The sequence below is a fragment of the Martes martes genome (genome assembly GCF_963455335.1).
Source record: "Martes martes genome assembly, chromosome: 7".
NCBI classification, from domain to species: Eukaryota; Metazoa; Chordata; class Mammalia; order Carnivora; family Mustelidae; genus Martes; species Martes martes.
The window spans coordinates 120,141,021-120,157,133 of record NC_137894.1 but is presented as its reverse complement, the minus strand read 5'-3'; positions in this window follow the sequence as shown (position 1 = coordinate 120,157,133).

Here is a 16,113-nt window from a genome sequence, read left to right as displayed (position 1 = left end):
GAGCAGTTTAGTAAAAGAAAGGAGGAATTAGATGAAAATGGAGAAAAAATATACAAAGGAGAGTAGGTCTTTATGTGGTTTCAGGTATCAATTTATGATGCAGTACCAGAAATTGCATGTTACTCTTTCAGTACATGATGGATTTAAAGATGAGTCAAGTAAAAATGTGCAGTAGTTTATGGGGCACCTGACTAGCTCAATCAGTTAAGCGTCTGTCTGCCGCTCAGGTCATGATCTCAGGGTCCTGGGATCGAGCCCTACATTGGGCTCCCTGCTCAGCGAGGACCCTTCGCCTTCTCCCTCTGATGTTTCTCCTGTTTGTGTTTGCTCTATGTCAAATAAATAAATAAAAATCTTTTTTTTTTAAGTGCAGTGATTTGGAAGATTTTATTGACAATTTAAGTCGACTTTCTCTTATACAAGTGAAATTTTCACTTTCTGTATATAGAACATGAGATCTACTTTCTGAAACTTCAGCAATAATTGAATGATTAAATGTCTAGCGTGCTCTTTGGCTCATTGAAAGTGCTTTGCAAATGTGTATCTCCTCTTATTTTCCCAGGAGGCTAAGTGCTGGTTAGTACTAGTCCTGGAATTTTATGATGGCTACGTCTTTGCTTTGAGTTTAATGCCTATCTCCAGAGGTTGTCGATTTAATACCTCCAAGATATGTCCCACTAATTATCAACAAGAGTCATACCTTATTTTGAAGTAGTCTCTTTTCATTCTTTAAAAGCTTTGAGAAAGTAGAAAACATCATATGTAGGACTAGGTACAGGAGAAGGCAGAAATCATAACCAAGAGTTGTAACAATAATGTACCTGGCTGGCTCAGATGAAGGGCTTTGAGGGCACATGTTACCTACTTTACAATTGAGCTCAGGGCCTTCCCTATCTGCTTTTGTCTAAGTGCAAATATGGGCATGGTTTAGGTAGTCTTTTTCTCAACTGTAATTTGTATTCTTCTTTTAGTAATTTCAAATGCATGTATTTTACCTTATTTTACCTACTTCCTTCATTAAAAAAATAAGCAGACAAAAATGCATGTAAGTTACAGCTTTGGGAACTGGGGTTTAGAAAATGTTGATCAACGAAGGTTAACATAAGACTGGATTCACTAGAGGTGCTGGTTGTGCTGAAACATATATTTTAATCTAGCTCTCTTAGAAAACTTTTTCTAGCAATGATGAAAAAGAAATCCCTATAATAAAACAAAACAAAACATTGGCTTCCAAGGACTATGAGAATCAGACTGCCAATTTCTAATGACTGTGTTACCCCTCAGGATAAATCTTGTACCCAGCTAAATTTGTACTCACAATTTTTTTTTTTTTTAAAGGAGAAAACAAAAGACTGAATATAGCCTGACTAACAAGAGACTAGTTATGGAGAGAGAAAAATGAATTAAATCTTCCTTTGTTTGCAAATGACTTTATGTGTCCATTTGGAGAAACTCTTTCTTTTCTGTTTCTACCTTACCAGTTAACATGTAGCTGTAATTCCTCACACCCTCACGACCCAAAAGAATTATGATACCTTGGAAAGTACCTGAACCAGACATAAAAGACAGCTTGTTCATCGGAAAGAATTGCAGGATCTGGTTCTCTGTTTATAAAACACTTAGGCTCTAAGTGCTGAATTTTCTCATTATGACCAAATAAAATAAAATAAAATATCACGTGGAACAAAGGCAGGGGATTACGCTGGAGAAGTAGATCAAATATCCTCAGTGGATAGCTAGTGCCTGCCACCTCCAAGATCTATGTAGGAAGCTTTTATTTCTTTCTCCCGAGACATAAAATGGCAGGCCCAGGATGTGTGTTAATGTGCAACAGTGATTATCTTAGTTCATTGCTCTGTGGCAAATGCATGCCTGGTTTGTGGAAAGTTGAAAATTAAATACAGGCATCAGAAGGATGAGGGTGAAAGGGATTTGTTAGGTGTTTGCACTGAGATACTAAAGAACTCCCATTAAGTTACATGTTGTAATAATTAAAACATTGCTTTGAATTGGTTTCAAAACTTAAGCAGATCCAGAGAAACTAGAAGGGGAATTAGGAACTAATTACATTAAAGTACTGAAGATCAAATTCTCATGGGTTGGTAGCTTCATGTTATTGTTTCTTTAAAACAGGAAGGCAAATATTATAAGGAAATATCAAAGGATGCTTTTCTAGGGCTCTGCATTATTCATCAGTATTAAGTATTTTTGTAATAGAGTTTAATTGAGTTAACTTATCTTGATTTTAATAATACATACTGTACCCACCGTGAAGTTTGCTGCTCCTCTTAACAACAAAATGCCGAAAGACATTTATTTAAAACATCACTTCAGAAGTGTAAAGGCTGGATTTCAAAACAGTATTTTCCAACTCCAAAAGAAAGATGATATTCATATATGATGAGTAAATTTAATCAGGAAGCATTTAGTTTTAGCCTTTAATTTTCTTCTTCTTCCTGAAGAATAACACTGATATTTGATCAGATCAAACACGTTAGTGACCCCGTGCCTCAAAATGAAATGAAATTTCAGTTAATTTCCTTGTGATTTTGGAGCCCCCTCCTGTCCTCCCACACTGGAAAGGAAGACAGGGTGAGTAAGACTAGGATGACTCCCGTGCTGAGCACCACCTTACCACTTATCTTGCGGTTTATTTAATTTTTTAAAATTTTATGAGCTCTACCATGCTGTGGAATTTCTTCCATCTTGTGGGTTTTTATTCTTTCTCTAAAAGGTTGATCTGACTTTGTCACATAAGAGAGCAAGGCTCAAGGGTATTTTCCAGAACAACCTAAACTTATAGCAACTACGACAATTTGCCTCCAGGCTTTCACCTAGAGTAACACGACAGAGAAAGGCTCCAGCTCCTTGCTGCATTGAACAGAAACTCATTAACATGTTGAACAGAATCTACATTTCCTATGGCCTCCAAGCTAGTGACTGAGCATGTCAGGGATATTATAGCAAGCTTGTTCCTGGAAAACTTAATACACCCCAGATGGCTGAGTAGATCTTGAGTAGATCAAAACTCTTTGATGGCCCTGCCACACCTTTCAGAGACTAGAACATTTAAAACATCTCTCCTTCCTTCTCTTCTTTATTCAAGGTTAGACCGACACTGTGGTGTGACAATTGTCCCAATACTCCATGGCTCCTTTTTTATATTCTTTTTTATTCTGTTCTTTTTATTTTTTTTTTTCTTGATGTTTTCTCCAAACAAAGTCATTGCATGTTTAATGTGACCTTAAAGCCTTTCTCACAGAAATTGGACTATCATGATCTTTTATTTAATGTTATATAATAATATAATTTATAAGGCAAAGAGAAGGAAAACAGGAGTATTTTCAGGATTTTTTTTTATAGAATCACAAAATATTTACAGAATTGTATATTTGTACAAACAAAAATGGATCTAATTATGGGAAGAAGATTGAGAAAGTTCAGTTGTATCTTAGAGTGCCAGATCCCTATTGTGACAGCTTATTTTTTTTTTAATTTTTTTTAAGATTTTATTTATTTATTTGACAGACAGAGACCACAAGTAGGCAGAGAGGCAGGCAGAGAGAGAAGAGGAAGCAGGCTTCCCGCCGAGCAGAGAGCCCGATGCGGGGCTCGATCCCAGGACCCTGAGATCATGACCCGAGCCGAAGGCAGAGGCTTCAACCCACTGAGCCACCCAGGCGCCCCTGTGACAGCTTATTTAAAATTATGAGTGATTCTTCTCCTACTTAGTGGACTTTATTAAGTTCCTTATCTCTACCTTGGCAAACTAAAGGCAACAAAACCGACTAACAAAAGAGATAAAAGCATCCCCATCTAATAGGCTCTATTGACATCACTCTCTTCTTCATATAGAGAAAAAAGATTTTCAGAGTAATGTGGAAAATATGTTTTCCTGCTGAATACTATGCAAGATAGTGAGGAACAGAAAAAAAAAAACTTGTCAAACTTATTATAAAGGTAGAACCCCATTTATAAATAAAATTGCATAATTATAAATCCCAAGAGTTACTTAAATAAATTGACTTAAAATATCAGGTAACTCAGATTGAGTATAACAAGACTCTCTGGTTTTGTTTGTTTTTTTTTGCTTTTGTTTTTTAATGGATAGTTTTGTTAACTCAAGTTAAAATAGTTAATGGATACTTACCCACAGACACATGCAATTTTGGCATGCATTACTTTGTGTATGATTTGTAATTATTCTGTTTTTAAATGATACAAAATTTAGAAATATTTACAATTAAATTTGAGTCAAATTTTAGTGGAACATGAATTTATACCTTATAACTAGGAAATCATAGTCTGAAAAATCACTGAACTATTCATATGCATGAATATATATATGAAGATATATATATATATTTGCAATACATACAGCAAACTTATATATAACAAATATTTATGATATTTTTGATCACATATTTTCTGTTAGAGAACTGTGATCTAGGCGTATGCTCCTAGAGAGAGATAAAAATATTGCCTAAAAATCAATTAAAAGGGGAAATGGAAAGAGGAACAGTAATTCAAATGGGCATTTTGTTTGTATTTTGCCAAATAATTGTTTCTTTAGAGTAAATTGACACTGAATATTTATTATATACATTTACCAAGCCAAAGTTTGATAGATCTTTCTTTATGTCACTGAATTAACTTGATTTCATGTTACTGTGGAAACGGTTTTGACTCACTTTTAGTGCTTTGCAAAGTGGTATTCTCTTTTTCAGATTAGTTCTCTACACATAGAAAAGACAGATAGCAGAGTCTGACCTTGACTTCCCAAGTGTATATATTTTTAATTAGGACATTTTTCCATACTTAATAATTATTTCAATATTGAATTTTATACCTAGCATATACACACATGTACACACACTGCTACTGACTGGTTTTGATCAATGTCTGCTTGTGGTTGGGAAAATGTATGCATCATTAACAATGCTTCCCACTCCAAACGTATTACGTATTTGAAGAGTTGTTGTAATTTGCTCTTGTCTTTCTCTGTTTGGTGTGAAATCTTTACCCAGAAAGAACTAATCTATATTGAGGTCAAGTCTATCTCTAATAGGGAATTCTGCCCTGTTACAATGTAGGGCATGCCAACTACTGGAGATAGAGAGAAAGGGCTGGCAGGATTGTTCCATTATTGTTGATCTTAATCCATCATTTAAACTGCAGTAGGATTTATTGGGAGATTTGACAAAACCATACAAAACAAATTTGCTAAAGTATAGCATGGGGAGATAGAAATGGGCGTTGATGGGAAGAGCAAAAATAACATGACACAGTCACATTTTGATGAAATAAAATATGATTAAAACTCTTAATTCTTTAGTTATTAAACTACACATCCAGTGAATGCACAATGAAAAATGCAGTGTTGATGTTATGTTACAATTATATTTTTGAGTCTTCTGAACTTCTTAGTTAATAGATAGACATTGAAAGTACTGCTATTTATTGGTGCTTTTTGGCAATGACTCTGCTGCTTCCACCTTCTAAACCCTCACAAATGTACTGTGAAGATTTACATTCATAACAAGTATGGAACCCTGGAGGGAGAGTTGTAGCTATGAAATTTACCTCTCAAACCCATAACATATCTTTGGCAAGGAAATAAGTTACATTAAGTTTCCCCCCAGACCCTCCTCACCTTTGAGAAAAATAATGTCCTTAATTCTACCAAAGCACTAGAAAAGCTAGGACAAGTCCAAGAATCTGCCAGGAGGGGAAAACTACCAGGTGTTTAAATGGCAAACATCCATGGGATACAGTTGAATGCATAAAGATGAATGGGGATGAAACATTTAGTTTGAAATGAATTCAAGTGAAAATTAAGCCAGACTATGACTGAAATATAATTTAATCTGTTCATTTTGCTCTAGTTAACCCCCACATATAAAAATATGCACTGAGAAAACAGGAACACGGTATAATATATATTGTAAAAACATATGGTAAGTATCCAAAGAGAAGTGTCAACCTCAAAACCAAGCAAACATAGTGCTCCCACTGGACACAAATTAAACCTGGGAAGCTTGTTAAATCCATAGCCAGGAAAAATATGACATATATTATAGGAAATAGGAAAGATAAACCAAAATAGGGAAAGATAAAACAAAGTTGCCAAACCTCACAAGACATTATACCAATGCAGGTCCCTTTGTTCACAGATAGGTAATCATGTCTGTAATGGAGAACTACAAACTAAGGATTGGCATGGAATAAAATACACTATAGCTTTTCTTTCTTTGTTTTTGTTTTCCTTTATTTTTGTAAGGAAACAAATTATAAATAGAAGCATAATTGGAGGTGAGATGTGATAAAAGGATGAATCCTTTCAGAGATGATGCCTGTAGATTTTTTTTTTTTTTTTGTCTCTAGTGGCAAATTATTGGAGGTGTTAATTGTGTTGAATTTTCTGAGATTTGTAATTTCAAATATTTTCCTCTATGTCAGAATTTCAGATTTGGTGCATAGAAAATTTAGTATTAACTACTTTTTGAGATCATATATATGCATGTATATATGTATTGTATATAATTATAATATATACATAAATATAAATAAGGACAGAGAGAGGAGGAGAGAGACTTCTTTATTTTAAGAGGTTATCTGCAGCAGGAGTTGAGTTAATTTGAATTTGAAATCCTTTTTTTTTTTTTTTAAGATTTTATTTATTTATTTGACAGAGAGAGACACACGAGAGAGGGAACACAAACTGGTGGAATGGGAGAGGGAGACTCAGGTTTCCTGCCAAGCATGGAACCCAATGCGGGGCTCAATTCCAGGACTCTGGGATCATGACCTGAGCTGAAGTCAGACGCTTTATGCTTGAGCCACCCACGTGCCCCTTGAATTTGGTATCTTGAGCATAAGGCAGTCTAGCAAGCAGAATTCATTCCTCTTTTATGGGACTTCAGTGTTTCTTAAGACTTTCAACAGATTGGATAAGGCCCATCCATATTATGTACAACAGTCTACTCTACTCAAGGTCCACTGATCTAAATGTTGTTCACATCTAAAAACAACAACATCACAGCAATATCTTTACAACAAAAGCTGGGTTGGTATTTCACCAGATAACTGGGTACCAGAGCCTAGCCAAACTGATGCATAAAGATGACCATCACAGTTGCATAAGGATCAGATTTAACATTGTAAGTGGGATAATCTAGAAAACAACACTGTTGTAAACTTGTCACCTTTTTTTTTTATTTTTTAATTTTTTAAAAAGATTTTATTTATTTATTTGACAGAGAGATAGAGAGATCACAAGTAAGCAGAGCAGCAGGCAGAGGGAGAGGGAGAAGCAGACTCTTCACTGAGCAGAGAGCCCAATGCAGGGCTTGATCCCAGGACACTGGGATCATGACCTGAGCCAAAGGCAGCCACTTAACCGACTGAGCCACCCAGGCGCCCCAACTTGTCACCTTTAATCCATAAGGTGTCTATAGAAAGAATAGGTGTGTGTAGCAGAGAGAGGTAATATTTTGCAAGTATGTAGGCAATTCCCTACTTACATGGCTCAACTCATGACTTTTCAATGTTACAGTTATGTGAAAGTCATACATATTCAATACAAACTGTACTTTGAGTTTTGAGTTTTGATTTTTTTCTTGGGCTAGTGATATGTGATACAATACTCTCATGATTCTGGGCAGTGCCAACAAGCCACAGTTTCCAGTAAGCCACATGATCCTGAGGATAAACAACCAATACATTTACATCCATCTACACCCGCATGGCCATTCTGTTTTTTGCTTTCAGTATAGTATTCAATAAATATTATATGAGATATTCACTACTTTATTATAAATTGGGCTTTGTTAGAAGATTTTGCACAACTGTGGCTAGTGTAAATGTTCTGAACACATTTAAGGTAGGCTAGTTTAAGCTATGATGTTCAATAGGTTAGGTGTATTTAATGCATTTCCAACTTACAATGGATTCATCAGGACATAACTCCTCATGAGATCTGTATTTGTTCCTTGTGATACCAAATTTCACAAGCACTGATACCAAATTTCACTACCAATACAGGCCAGTAGACTCTCTCTGTCACATCTAGATTGAGGTCATTAGGAACTGTTGTGTGTTCTCCATTTTTTTGCTATTACAAGATGGAGGAAGAGTGTTTCACGTGTGATAAAATTATACAAAAAGAAGTAAGCCTGCATTTTTTTTTTTTAAGGTAGCCAGATATCAAGGATTTTCTGTTGTATCAGCCTGGTTAAGATGGTGGCATACATTTCTTATAAAAATAATCCATTTTTATTGTAAAAGACATGTTCTTTGGTGAAATTAAAAATAAAAAACAAGAAATATTAAGAAGGAAATTAAGATCAGAGGAGCATTATTTAAATTTCACTGCATCTTCTGATATTTGAATCAGCATATTAAATTAAAAATTGTTATTCTTAAATGTGACATAATCACAAAGACACAAATATGAAACTAGAAAATATACACATGCATATAAGTTGTGTCCTTACATTTAAAGACATAAGATTGCTCATTGCCCTTAATATCATATTAAAATTCTTCAGAAGTAAAATTAGATGATCATGATAGGTATTCACAGGAAAATCTAAACCCCAATTATTTTAGATTTATGTGGTTTCCAACATTATTGTAATTAAAAAATTATCTGAAAAAACAAACAGTTATCATTGACAAGATCCTATTACCAATTTACCCTTAATATCCAGAATATCACCATTGCTCATTTTAGTCAGCTTTCTAACCTTATAATTAGGAATGCTACAGATACTTCTCCCGACCTCAAAGTATTTTTTTAAAATGTGAACAATTATGTACAGTTTTATTCTGCATTTGCAAAAACTGATACAGTAGTTTTATGTTTGATAACATGTAATGGTTTTCAAAACATTTTATGACTAAATATAAAACATTATTGTACAAGTTCAGTATTAGTAATATATTTTTAAAAACTTAAACATGAAAGGTCTACTTTATATGTATTGATAGCCAGATCTTATATGTTGAAGAAAGTTTTTCATTTGTAATGGAAGAGAGAAAGCTAAGCTTTTACCTGTGATTTAGTTTCTGCCTTTTAGCTAGAAAAACAAAACAATAGAGCAAAAATACTTTTCAAAGTGGATTGGTAAAAATTATATTATACAAATTGATGACACATTCATTTTCCCATGGTATCAAATAGGTTTCACCACATCACATTTTCCATATATTCCTGTGTTTTTCGGGAGTTATTTTTCTTTAGGGGTGCCTGGGTGGCACATCAGGTAAACATGTGACTCTTGGTTTCAGTTCAGGTCATGGCCTCAGGATCTCAAGATGGAGGACCAGGGTCTGGCTCTACTCTCAGTGCAGAGTCTGCTTAAGACTCTCACTGCCCTTCCCCCACCTCCTTCTCTCTCTCTCTCCCTTCAATCAATCAATCAATCAATCAATAAAAATAAGTTATTTTTCTTAATTTTCAAATATCCTGTGCTTGATGACAGAATTTCTTGTCTTCAAAAATTGATATATTAGAATTTTACAAATTACATTCTAAGATCTTCTTATTTAGACTTCAAACATTTTGCATCATATTTCACTTCAAAATCCAAAAATTTTATTGTTTTGAGAAAAATTTTAATTTCCAGAATTTTGAAATCATTATGAAAATTTCTCCTTTAGTTATTGTATTACTAAAAATGTGACAGATTTATAGTAGGTTTTCACGTGCACATAGTTCTTTAGGAAAAGTGTTCATTTTTAAAGCTATTCATATTTAACAGTATGTATGTCAGTATTTCTTAAACTGTTTCAAATGCAAATATAATTAAAAATCATAATTGTGTTTTTCTATCTGTGAAACAATTTCTAAAATATAGTTCAAGGAAACAAAGTTGTTTAAATACATCCTTAAAAAATGATTCCATGATCTCTTGTGCCACAATTTAAAATTTCAGCATGTAAATATCACTGGCTCTTTTCCAAGCAATGACAATTCACTTTAGTAATAAAGCTTTTGCTTGGATGGTTAAAACCTCCTGTTTGACATAATAAGAAATTTAAGATGAAAATTAAATAATTAGAGAGGCCAGTATTAAATTAAAAAATTAAATGAAATTCTCCAGTTAAACTCAAATTTAATTATTAAAACTAAATTCATCATGAGGATGCAGAAAGTTGTCAGACAAAAACTGCACACAACTGAATTTGTAGCTGAACAAAATGTTGTATTTACTTTAAGTTTAGTTATTTGGATTCTGTATACCCAACATATGTGGCATATATAAACAGTATATTTCAAAGTATGTGACATGGTATTGCCAGTTGTAAATGTAAGTACAGATTTATCGTCATCAGATGTATTCTATCTAATATCCAACTTAGGTAAATTTAAGATCTCTTCATATTTATTACAATATTATTAAAATAAAAACAAACTAAATGTTCTATACTTTATCTATGTAACAATTTAGTTATAAATGAAATATCAAAATGATTTAGGTAAATGAACTTTTAGGGTGATAAAAAAGTAATTCCGTGTGGTACTTATTTGTTCTTTACCTTGAAAATTTCAATAAATAAGCTCAATAAATAAAAATGAAATAAATAAACAAAAGCTCAATAAATAAGCACTATGATCATCACAGAGCCTGCTGTTCTTTCTCAGGCCCTGGATATTTGTATTAATATTCCCTCAATTGCACTATTAAATAATGAGAGAAGTAAATAGGAGATTTTGGTTGTCTTTGAAAGCTCAATAAATAGATTTCAAAATGGCCATAAGGCAAATCTTCAAATTATACACAATAATTTCACCAAGAAACCATGCTTCTAAATATTTTAACTATCTGGAGTGTTCTTTTATGATGACACATCTCTTTTAAAATAGCTGTAATTTGTGCATACATTAACACTAAAAAAATTATATCCAATTTTATAACTAATTAGATATTTACTGTCTTTGGCTATTGACTAACAAAGTACAGGCATCTGAAAGTGCTAGAAGCAAGAACCCCTTGAAGGTCACCCTGGAGATCTGTGTCATGGAGATGTTGCATGCGTACACCCTACTACAGGTGGTGGAAAAACATGTGTCTAATTTTCCCAGGAAAAGGCTATTGAAATAAATTATATTTTGCTAGGTGAGTGATATGTTGACACTTTATAAGTAGCTGAATAGAGATGGAGAGAGAAGAACGTGATAGAGAGAGATGTTCAGTGAATGGGCTCAGATGAAGAATGCCTCATTCATGTTCCTGTTGTAACACTCATACCTTGAGCATGCAGCTTGCCCAGCTTCCTATACAGATAGGACTCTAAAACCTATGAGATGATAGATGGAGAAGTAATCTAATACATGTGACTCAAAGGTGCATTCTTGTTTAAATAACCCTAATGCAGTCTGACATATCCTTTAAAACAAATAGGAAAGAGTAAGATAATGAAATTCCTGATTGCAGTTATAATGTATTTCTCTATTCAACTAATTATTCTTTTTTTTAAGATTTTTTTTTATTAACATATAATGTATTATTTCTTTCAGGGATGCAGGTCTGTGATTCATCAGTCTTACACAATTTACAACACTCACTATAGCACATACCCTCCCCAATGTCCATCACCCTGCCACCCCAACCCTCCCACCCCCCTCCACTCCAGCAACCCTCAGTCTGTTTCCTGAAACCAAGAGTCTCTTAAGATTTGTCTCCCTCTCTCCTTCTGTCTTGTTTCATTTTTACCAGTAATGCAATTTCTGGGTCATAGGGTAGCTCTATTTTTAACTTTTTGAGGAACCTCCATACTATTTTCCAAAGTGGCTACCTCCCAGTTTATATTCCCACCAATAATTTGGGAGGGTTCCCCTTTATCTGCATTCTCGCCAACACCTGTCATTTCTTGACTTAATTTTAGCCATTCTGACTGGTGTGAGGTGGTATCTTACCCTATGACTATTTCAGGTCATAGTCTCCTTGACTTTTCTCAGTAGAGCATGGTTCTATTTGAGTTTGCGGTTGTGGGAAGTGTTTTGGTCCTTAATGCATCCCATTGCTTCTTAAATAAAACCGACCTATGACATAAAGAGCTGCTTTTATCATTAAAACAAGCAAAAGACAAAGAAAAAGAAAGAAAGTAGGCAAAGAGAAAATAAAGAGGGAAAGAAAGAAGAGAAAAGAAAAGCAGAAATCATGGAATCATGATCTATGGAACTAATACCAGGAAAAGTGTCCTAAAATAAGATACAAACATCATTGCCTTTAATTGTGCTTGAGCACTGTTTCAAAGTCCCAAACTAATCTGAGAAACAAAATATAAAAAACAATATAGGCACACAAACACACATTTACAGACTTTGACGAAGGGGGAAAAAAAAAAACCCAACTCTGAAACAGATGTTTCTTTTCCCCCTTTTGAACAAACATTTTACTGAAATTCTTCACACCAGATTTTACTAATTAATCTGGAGAAGGGAGTGACGGGTGCTGCTGATGCTAATCACAGGAAACAGACACCAAACTGCAGTCCATTTTTCCTGCCTTTGATAGCAGCATCTGGCTCCTTGGCAGGCTCCCTCAACCTTTGCGTTGACGTCCTAGGAGCTGCCTCAATTCTGTCAGTTTCCTGGGATGTCGCCGTTGGGCTGAAGCTCACCACAATCATTTTATTTCGTTGTTAATCACGCCAGATCTCAAGGAAATTCTTTCTTCTGTTTCTGGAATCATAGCAATATTGTATATAAATTCAACTCAACCATGTGTTTCTGAGATGTAATCCTGAGATGTCCATAGATGTGTTTTACTTCTCAAGGCTGAATTTCATCTTGGATAGGTATTGAATTTTAGCCTAGAAGGAATGGCCAAATGGAGGAGAGTCAAATACTTCTCAAAGTAAATCAATAAATTATTTAGAAGATCATAAGAGTGTATTAGAAACCCATTGATATAAAACCAAGCTGAAAAAGGTTTGAAGGAAAGTGAGAAAGTGCTCCTAAATTAAGTCTCTCCTGAATTACTTTGCTAAGGAAAAAAAGGACAATCTCAAAGTGGAATCAAAGCCAATGGATCAAGAATTAAAAATCAAGTACAGCGGAGGAATAGGAACATAAAATGGATTTCTCTTCTTAATTTCAAAATTCACTAGTTATAATTAAATTTAATATACTAGTGGAATTTCAGAATCTTTCAAGGGGGAAGCTATGCATAGCAAGTTAAGCTGCAAGATATTAGTAGCGATCTTCTTGGAAAGCTTGTGTTTGCTATGTATTTTATAGCAGATATTTAACTTACATAATTGATTTAATAACCAGAGCCCTGCTCATGCTCTCCGGTAAGAAAAGTAGTATGACTTAAAGGGTAATTAGTTATTAAGGATCTGAATATTCTCACATCAAAGAAGGTTTTAATTCTAACTTCAAAATGTGGAAATGCTTTTTAAAGAACGTATTTTTGCCTTTTTAGTAATAAAATGCATATATTTCATGTTATAAAATATTCACACTATATTTTAAAACCTAAAAATGGAATATCCTTCATTTTCTTTGCCTCACACAATCCCTTCCAAAAAGACATCTCCAATTGATGGACTGGTCAAAATCCTTTCTATGCATTTACATGTGTGCATTTTACACAAATGACTTATTTTTTTAAAATATGCATAGTTTCATGATATGTATGTTCTGAGACTTGATTTTTTGCTGAATTATATATTCTGGAAATATTTTAATGTCATTTCACAAAGACTTAATTGTTTTTAATGGTTGTGTCATACTCTGTATAATGAAGATCTGAAAATATATAATACACAATTCCCCTCTTTTTTTTTTTTTTTTTTCACAATTCCCCTCTTGATGGGCACTTATGTTGTGTCACTATTTCAAAGTTATGGGACAATATCACAATAAACTTCATATTTATATTATTTTGCACATGTGAAAATATTTAATAAGGATAATATTGTAGAAAGGAAATTTCTGAACTTAAGGATAGAGTCATCTAAATTTTTGGTGGATTATTAGCCCTTTCTAATATACACTCCATCAACAACAGAGGACTGTTCTTATTTTCACACATCATTTTTCAGCCATTTGAATTTTTTTCATCTAATGAGATACCTCACTGTGATTTTTAATACACGTTTTCCTGATTATGAACAAAGACATAAATATTTTAATTTTTTGTCATTTGTGTTTATTTGTGAATTGACTAATTAAACCATACTCATTTTTATTAGAATATATGTAATTTTCTTATTTGTATATTTGAATGCTATATATTCTGCATATTGTTTTTTCTGCATATTAATTCTTTGTTTATTAAATGTGGTACAAATTACTTTTCCAATTGTAATTTATATCTTAATGTTTTAGAAGTTCAATTTATCATAATAAAAGTAATTATTTTGGCACGGTCAAATCTGTTGTTTATTCCTTTGTGGCTTATTTTTTTTAAGATTTTTAAATTTATTTGATAGAGAGAGTGAGAGACACAAGCAGACAGAGCAGCAGAGGGAGAGAGAGAAGTAGGCTCCCCAGTGAGCAGGACCCTGGAATCATGACCTGAGCTTGAGGTAGTCGCTTAACCAACTGAGCCACCCAGGTGCTCCTCCCTTGTGGCTTTTGATTTTGGTTCTTTTTAGGAAGAAGTTCTATAATTCAAAGTTATGTAAACTTTTATTTTACATTTTTCTTTAGTAGTTGTTCGGTTTTTAGTTCTTTAAACCATTTAGGTGTTTGTTGTTGACCTGAGGTATGATTCTAACTAAATTTTTAACTAAATTTTTTCTTCATTATAGCCAATATTTACAATAATTGTTGACTAGCTAATAATATCTCAAGTTATTTTTGAGGTTCTCCCATATCTTAAATTAAATCCCCTTAAAGCTGAGTGTTTTACTTTATTCTGTTTCATTTGTTGACTTTTGTATTACTGTACCTCAAAACCATAATTTTGTAAAAATGCCTAGTTCATTGAGGCTGCCTGGGTGGCTCAGTCAGTTAAGCATCTGCCTTTGGCTCAGGTCATGATCTCAGGGTCCTGGGATCAAGCTCTACATCAGGCTGTCTACTCAGGGAGGAGTCTGCTTTTCTCTCTCTCTCTGATCATGCACTTTCTCTCTCTCTCAGTTGCTTACTCTCTCTCTCAAATAAATGAGTAAGATTTTTTAAAAGTACCTAGTTCATAAGTGTTTTAAATAAAATATTGTTTTTATCATAAATAACTTTCCATTATTGCCTTGTGTTTTTTAAATAGTCTCCACACCCAGTGTGGAACCCAGTGCAGGGTTTGAACTCACAACCCTGAGATCAAGACCCAAGCTGAAATTAAGAGTTGGATGCTTAACCAACTGAGCCACCCAGCTGACTTATTTTTTTTTAAGTTAAAATAAGAAGAAAAATAAGTAGGCTTATAAAATGTCTTATATTTTTATATCTTTAAAAAATCATTTTGAGAGAAATATTATTATTTCAACCAAAATGGTAAAATTAGAGATGGTGCAGTAGAAATTGGCAAATTCAAATCAGTATAGCTTTCTTTTTCCTTATGCTGAATCACGTCTAGCAAGCCAAGGAAAGCATGTATATATCCTGAATGAGTCTGAACACTTTGAATGTCAATCTATCGGCTTTCTGGCATTTTCTGTTCAAGTGGACATAGTTTCCTTAATTGCCATATTTAAAGCTAAATACACTGAGCAGTTTATGAGTCTTTCGTGCATGATTTATAAATTAACTGCTGAGCCAGACAACTATTGTCATTTTATCAATGATGAAATTTCTCTAAGGGTAACTCCTGGCTAAGAAGAAACTTCAGTGGATGTTATTCATGTGTTTAAGTATGCCAGAGAGAGATCCAAAATACATCCCTACTTATCACACCCCATTAATAGTAAAAAGAAAACAAACCATTTAAATAGATTTCCTTATTTTTCTTAGAGTAACTGTTTGGAATAATATATATTTATTGGGATAATTTGATTACATCAGTCAAAACTAAATAAGACTAGTCGTCTTGGGGGTATTTTTATTTATTCATTTTTTCATTCATTGATTCATTCCCTTGAAACACATTACCTGAACATCTAATATGAATGAAAATGCAATCAGGTAGTTATCAGGATTGAGACAACTATCCATAT